Source organism: Rutilus rutilus, assembly GCF_951802725.1.
Source record: "Rutilus rutilus genome assembly, chromosome: 6".
Taxonomy (NCBI): domain Eukaryota; kingdom Metazoa; phylum Chordata; class Actinopteri; order Cypriniformes; family Leuciscidae; genus Rutilus; species Rutilus rutilus.
This window is the reverse complement of record NC_140214.1, coordinates 17,657,775-17,666,210: the sequence shown is the minus strand read 5'-3', so window position 1 is coordinate 17,666,210 and position 8,436 is coordinate 17,657,775.

Sequence of the window (8,436 nt, the reverse complement as noted above, 5' to 3'; positions counted from 1 at the left end):
TTTAAGCCTTAACTGTCTGTGGAACCGGGCATACAGTTCAAAAGTAATATTTAAAAGAAAAGTGAAGAAGAATACTTTCATTTAGCAAAGGTGCATTTAATTGATCAAAATTGACAGTATAGACATTTCTAAGTAAATTGTATTAATTACGTTAATTACGTTAAGTTTAGTTAATTACTTATATTAATGAATTATTGTACCAAATTAACATTAAATTATTAAACTGGCAGCCTTAGAAATAATAAAACACACACACACACACCCACTTCAGTATAATGTAATTCATTTGAATAAAATGTTTGTTCGATTGACAGTCCTATTTCATGCCATTCTGTTTTTGAATAGATTTTTTGTTTGAAAATGTTTAGATCATTAGAGTCGTGGGTTAGCCGTTGCGTCAGATATGTTGAGCGTTGGTGCTTGTGTACGCAATGCGGGTTTGAATTCAGCTTGCAGCATTTCTCAGGCTGTTCCCCCATTTTCCCCTCTTCACTTTCTGTCCTTTCTCTACTGTGTGACTAAACTGTCTAGCACTGCCAGGTCCAAATCCAAGGGCAGCTCTGTTTGTTAGATTCACCTGAGCCAGCTCCACCAGGCCAGTCAATTCATTTTCAGCAAATTAATAAGCTGAAAAAGTAAAACAGTGCATTAGCTTTTTACAGCCATGCATCACTGTCTGTAACACTTCTTCTTCCAAGAGAAAGACTGGAGTAACAGAAGAAAACATGAGCTACGAGTGCGGTGACTATCAGTGTGCGCAGATATGAGCAAACACACACACATTCACACATTGATGTCAGAAAGGAGGTATGGAGCCGACTGCACAGAACACACACTGGAAATGGGAGTGTGTTCCAGTTAATTGGGTGACCCCTGGGGCCAGGCTAGTGATTCTCCCTCGTGGACATTAATATTGTATGAACCTTTCAAAGCTGCCGTGTCACCATGTGTCTCTCTCTCTGTGCCACCCTTCAACCAACAGCCCTGGCCAACGCCACCCCTCCCACTGCTACCGACACACACCCTTCCGTCTGTAGCCCTACCTACGCAGACTCCGGCTTTCATTTTCAAAGCTTTTCCCACATGCTAGTCTAGACTAGTCTGAGTTAGCACAACAAAGCCGTCCTCTCATTTTACAGCTCAACGCTGGCCTGAGCATCGTGTCGGAGAAGGAAAGCCTGTCACAAAAAGCGGCTAATAAAACGTTTTGGGATGCCCATCTATTTGACGCACTATAAAAATGTTTTTTATTTGTGTTTTCTGTCTCTCAGACGTTTTGTAGCTCTTTGAAACTCCCAGCTCTATAAATCCAGTGTTTTCCCAGCTCTGGACGGTGAGTGTTTCATGGTTGATCATCCTAGATTTATCTCCAAATATAGTGAGGTGAAATGTACTGTCCCTTCAGACGCCAAGTTGTTTTACCGGGATTTACTCTCTGTTAAGAAGAGTTATGTACATTGTGCATTTTATACCTCCAGTCATGGAAACAAAGCTGCTTTCCTTAGAGTTCTGAAGGGCTTTGTGAATCCACCTATCAATCTCGACGCCGTCGCGCAAATTCACTCTGGCACTGGAGAGGGCTGGAGAGATGCGGTCTGCTTTTTTAAACGCCTGGTCCGCCTGCTTCAAAGTGGCTGATGGATTTCACTTCCTGGAACGTGTACTAGCTGACTTTTTGTCGCACATGCTTGTGTTTCACAGTGTGCTCCTACACGAGTCGCGCAAACTCCTTCAAGTTTCACTGCAGAAATGTCTGCCATTCAGAATTTAATTGATAATACCTTTTACGTTACAGTTGAATTTCTAAATTTGAATGCAGAATACAGAATGCAGAATTTCTATTGAATTTCAAATGCGAGGAAATATAATTAAAGCGAATTAATAAAGACAAACTTTAAAAGCTTGCCTTGTTTAAAAGTTTTTAACAAAGTTGAAAAATCATTTTTGTGTGAATTTCCAAGAATGCAGTAAATCTGTGTTCTCTGAATTGCAAGTCCCGTCTTTTCAATTCAGCTTCCTTTAGGGTGTGGTCAGTTCAATTCAAATTCACACTCGGTTCTGAATTACGTCCAACCCTGATTCACCCACATCTGTTTTGACCTTTGGTATTTAACAGGCAAAGGTCAGGGACCACATATTAGCGCGTGGCGCCGCCGGTGCTGATCTGTGGTGGCCTGAAGCGAGGCATATGTCTCCTATAACAGCAGATGACAGATACAGGTGTCAGTATCTAAGGTTTATTCCCTACGGTCATGAGCTTCAAGCAGAGCATCTAACTCCACCCCACATCCTTGTACGTCCTTATATCACTCCCTCCGTTTACCAGCTCTGTTAGTTTTACGCTTCATCCCTCTCTGTTTAATTTTTGCGTTTTTTTTCTTCGACTTTTTCTTTGTCCATCTCGCCGTCCCCCCAACCCCTTCCCTTTCCTTCCCTCCGTCCCCTCACCCTCCTCTTTTCTTCCGCCTGCGGGCTGCGAGGATGCCAGGACCCATGCTAATCATGGGTGACACATCATTGAGGGGAGCGGGCTGTTTGCTGTCAGCAGTGTTTTTGGTTCATAATTATTTCACGAGTGTCACGTCAGTGTCAGGCTCTGGGCGAGCGGAGAGAGACAGCCGGCCTGCGGAGAGGAAGAGTGGGTGGAGGGGGGAGTGTCACAAGACCTCACTGTTAGCCACTTTCTGCCCAACACCTCCACTGCCTGCACTTGGAGAGAAAGGCGAGCAAGATGAGAGGAAAAGAGACGTCTTTCAGTGTAGGGTTTGAACTTGATGGGTCACATTCACCATGTTCACAGATATTTGTCAAATCTGTGGGCAAGTGTTTTCTCACAAAAATCATGATTCATCTTTGAGTCGCATTATTTATGTAAACTGAACTTTTTGATCAAAAATAAAACTAATATTGTGATTTTTTCTTTTTCTTTTCTTTCTATTTTATTATATTTTAAAATATAATTCATTCCTGTGATGGCAAAGCTGAATTTTCAGCATCATTACTCCAGTCTTCAGTGTCACATGATCCTTCAGAAATCATTCTAATATGATGATTTGGTGCTTAAGAAACATTGCTAATGAAAGTTTAATTAATTTAATTAAACTATAGTATGTAGAGTAGTGTAGACTACCAGGCTTAATGTTGGTGTTATTTATTGAACTTAAAGCTGCACATCATAAAGATACAGACAAATCATGTCCTTATGGTCTAAACGGGAAGATGATTCTGTATGGAATTTGAATTTGACCGGTAGAAGAGGTGACCTTCTCACTTAACAGGGAAAATATCAAAGGTTGATTGAATGGTGAAATTGTTCAAATTTCTTGCAGTGTTAGGATAAAATGCAGGAAGAAGTTGTTCAGTCTTTATTTATTGCATTCTCAAATCTCAAAACAAAGTTCCCCCAGTTTTCTGAGCATTAAAATAAATCATAGAAAGCATGGAAATATTTTAGTTTCCACAATAATTGTGTGGATGATTTAGCCTTGACTAAAATGCATGATGAATATTCTGTCATCATTTACTTAGTCATGTCCTTCCAAAAAAAAAAAAAAAAAGAGTAACATATGCACTGATAATCTTCCTATCTAGTAGCCTGTTAATCTCAGTTTAAGTTAAATTGATCTCCAGAAACAGATTAGCCTGATTCATGAATGAATTATTCAGACCAATTTAGTTTTTTCATTGAGACCGAAAAAGAATGATTCCTTTACAAATTAGACATTGTTACTTGGCATATAGCGCAAAAGTTGTATTGACTACTTTCATACTGGGATTTTTGTCATATGGGTTGACAGACCCAGTTCACTTTCATTATATTGAAGTTTTCAATTATTTTGTATATCACATTTTGTGTTCCGCAGAAGAAAGAAAGCCATACAGGTTTGGAACGACATGAGGTTGAGTAAATGACTAAATGTTCATTTTTGTGTGAACTGTCACTTTAAAAATAGCAAAAACTGTAAAATGTTTTTGTAATGTTTTGCAACTATACTGTGTGTGTGTGTATAATATATTGCGCATGGCACACTCAATATTGTTGAGGGGGCACCAGTTGGGGGCAGGGGGACAACCCCCAAATAAAACTATAAAAACGATTATTATTTATAATAGAACTTTACTTGCTTTCACTGCAATAATCAATGTAATGTCGTCATATCCAACATTAACTATTATATACATTATTAACACATTTACTGTCGCTATTCCAGCCTATTAGGCCTATAAGTCCTGCATCAATTCATTCTTCCAAGTAGGCCTATTCTGTAGCTTATAAACAAACGATTTTAAAGCATTTAAGCACTGACACCGCAAACTGCACCTTTTCTTGGTGTTCGACAGTGCATTTTGTGAATCAGAAGCTGTTCTTTGAAGTTCAGAGTTCGGTCGATCGGTAAACGTCAATTTAACAGAAATTCTGGACGGATTCCCGCAACCACCCGCACGCAAATACTCGATGGTTCTGAACGAATCGCCCAGGCTGTGTGACAAACTTTAGCTTCAAAACGAAGAAATTCACCAAAAGAACACAACTTTAGGGCATTATTAATTTTGTACCTACAATATTCTAAGAGTAGAGTTAACTTTATAGTTACCTACACAATGTGTTAACTAGGTTATCGGATAAAGCACGGTTGCCCAATTATATTTGAAAGGATTATTGTCGCTTCCATAGACAATAGACATCAATGTATATTTTACAAACTATAAATGTTTTGCTTGTCCTTATCTTTATTTAAATGTCAGAATCATAAGCATTATATGGTTAATAACGCTAAACAGTTGTGATATGACGCATGTGATGTGTTCATCTCTGGCTCAGTGCCCGCCAAAGTGCAAATGCAGATCACTGAAGATTCTAATCACACTGGTGTGACTGTACGCTTTAAAGGGTTAATTATCAATTTTATTATTATTTTTCTTATGGAAGCTGCATTCTAATCCATTTGGCTCAAAAATCAGTTTGAATGGCCATGACACCTCTGTGTGTGTGTGTGTGTGTGTGTGTGTGTGTGTGTGTGTGTATATATATGTAGTTTTCAGAAATCTTCACTCTGCCGCTTAATTAAATGCAATCCAGACACACCAATGAAGTGGAGAAAGAAAAGAAACAGCGGCAAAAAAGCAAGTGAAGACAAACCCCAGTTGATGGTTAGGACAAAGACGGCAGGTATACGGTGCATCCAGTGTAAATGAGGAAGAACAAAGGGGAAGAGGAGGAGGAGGTTTTGCACCCTGTTTTTTCAGCCCTCTCTCTGGTGTCACACACGTCACAGGCTGAGGAGGAGGGAAGCAATCAATGATTTAAACAATAATGCAGCTCTCTGTATTCCCTGTCACACTCTCGCCTGCTTGCCGCTTCGAGGACTGTCACACAATGTCTCCGCCTCGACAGCTTATCTCCCGCATGCTGCTACTCCATCTTGTAGCTGTCCGCCAGTGTCCTCACTCACTCTCCAATCCCTTTCTCCCTCTTTCTCTCTCTCCCTCTCTCTCCCACATCCTCTCCATCGTTCTTCCTACCTCTCGTTCTCTCTCCCTTCCCGACTGTGTTACTCACATGATGCCTTCACTCCTGGTTAATACACTGTCCCTATCTCACGCTGTCGCTCCATTCCCTCTTGCGCTCCTCGTGGAGTGGCAGGGCCGGTAGCCCGGCACAGTTTTAATGGATTGTTTTCAGAAGGTAAATGTGGAAGTTCTTTGGCTGATGCAGCTGGCCTTCAGTAAGGCATATATACTAAGAAGCCAAGGAGACAAGTGGACAGGAACTCTCTCTCTCCCTATTTTCCACTGTCCCCATACCCATTTCCTTCTGCCATTTCACACACTGCGGCTCTAGCTTAAAGGTATCAGCTTAAATTAAACTATCGGGACAAACAAATTACATCTGTCACCTTTGGTTTGCATGGACTTGACAGGAATCCAATGAAGGCCTCCATGTTTGTTTGGTGGAGTTCTAATCACACTTCAGTGATGGCTGCTCCAATCAGGCACTTGGATAACAGACTTGCTGTTTCACTGCTAAAGTTCAAAGGTTACACAAGAACTGGTCTGTAACCTATGTGTGGAAAAAACTAAATCCCATGAATCGATGTCGCAATGGCAAAGCGGCGACCAGACGTGTGGCGGCGCTAATCTCTGCGTCATCAGTCAGAATGCTGAAGTTCGGCTGAGCTAGGGGTCAAGGGTCAAGCCCATCGGCCTGCTGACAGCCTATCCTTGCAGCTCCCAGCATGCAGCTGGTTTTAGGCTATCAGTGGGACAGCTGGAGTGAGAGAAGCTCATTATGGGCTTTTGACTGCACTGGGAGCAGATGCGCAGAATGGCACCGAAGCTGCGGCAGGCCTGTAATGGAGCCGAGATGCTGAGCGCAGGTGATACGTGTCCTGTGAACTCAGGGGGTGTGGGATGGTATTGGAAGCCTACCGCTGCTGCTCCAGAGATCTGCCCAGATCACAGGCTTCTTTTTAACACGACCCTGACACGACAGGGAAGCTCAAAACTCGCCTCTAATTGGCAAGCCATTCATTTCACATTCAGATTGTTGTTTCACTGCAGTTCTGTTCTTTTTCTTACAGATCTGAAATGGCAGAATACTTGGACCTGAACGTATCCAGTCCTGTTTGATACATAATTTTGACCACAGAGGAAAGAGTTTGACATCAGCCAGTTGGGACGCAAGATGGACCTGTCATAGCCGTAGTGCGCCGTAATAACACGCTGGGCTGGCAGGTGCAACAGATCGTCTCTCTTTAATCTTTCACAAAACAGACCGAAAGCTCCATGCAATTGTACTGCCCTATTTTGAAGGTCATGGGTCAAAAGGTTACCACTTTATAAAGATAATTGTTTTAGCATTGCCTGTCTTTGACGTGTGCTGATCATCCCCTATATTTAAACATAATGGAACGATAAATATAGAATTTGCTCTCAGCTTGAATGGAAAAATTAGACAAAAGAGCAGTTTAAACCAGATTAAAATAAAGATGGACTAGAATGCGTTTGAAGCAGTTACAATTGATTATTGAAGAATGGTAATAGGTAATCAATAGTTAATATGCAATTTTATGCTTTAATAAGGGGCATTAATAACATGGAAGAAAGGTGTATGTCAGTGTTAATGAAGCTCAATGACTTTTATTGACTGCCCTTTTTTGGCCATTTCTTACCCGAAGATCCTCTTTAACACGACTGCTTCTTGCTTTCTAGGGTCAAGCTATATTTACACATCTAGTGCTGCAGATGCCCTCTTTAAAAATACATGGACAATAAACATCCCTTTTCTTCTTTCTCTTTCTCCCTCAGATGCTCCCTCATAGTGTCCAGCTCCATCTGCCTTTCTTTGATGACACCGGTTAAACGGTGGGAGAGGAAATGGAAATTTGGGACAAAGCCCCGTTTTTCCAGGGGGACTAATATGTTGTGTGTCAACATCAAGGCTCTGTCCACAGAGTTGTCTCTATCTCAGGCAGTTGGACCCATGGTGCAGTGCCTGATAACAGGGCCCCATGACACAGCTCCATAATGAAGCTCATTTCGACCATTCATCCTGTGCTAAATGGCTGTATATCTGTGATGGCCATCAATCCACATTTTGTTTACAAAATGGTAAACATGACCGCTGCACTAACATTCATTAGCCCAGTTCATTCATCCACATATTTCAATGCAACTTTTGGGATTTTGCATAAAAATGCTTGATGTTTTTTTTTTTTTTTTATGTGCATAATGTACATTTGGACTGTTACCGAACTGATTTCTCAGATGTGGTATTGCTGGCAAACATGAAATTTGTCCAATAGTTTTGTTTGCGCTCTAAACCACAAATAATTGAATGCATTTTATAGATTTTATATTTATATCACTTGTATTTTGCGCATGTATTTACAAATAGTTTTGTGATATTTTGTAGTTTTGTGATATCCAAATTTTGACCACATCATTTTGATGGAACATAGTTTTTACTGTTTGCCAACTCATCAACTGACAAACAAAAATGGTTTAAATGTTTAAAGTAACTTAAAATGTTTATTCTGTCCGAAGGTTTTCTTTAGGGCTAATACAACCCAAAATTAAACAACTTAAGGTTTGTTCAATGTGACATTACACAGAAGTGACAAAATTAGATACAATTGCATCATTAAACAAACGAGCCCTCAGGATTACAGCAAAAACACTAGCACAAGGACAAACCCTTAAACAGGACATCCATCAATCTAACAGGATCAATTTTCCAAAGGTCTCTGGATCAGGGATAAAGGAACGAGGGGTTAATCTCTAGAAATCATGTCCTTATTAATAACAATTTTTCAAATATCTAATGCCTGTGAAAGAGTAACTAAAAAATTAATCAAAAGTGATGGCAGATTTGGCCAGCTCTTGCCTTTTTTTTCCCAAATGGAACTATAAAGTCTTGGTTGCTTTTGAGTTTTA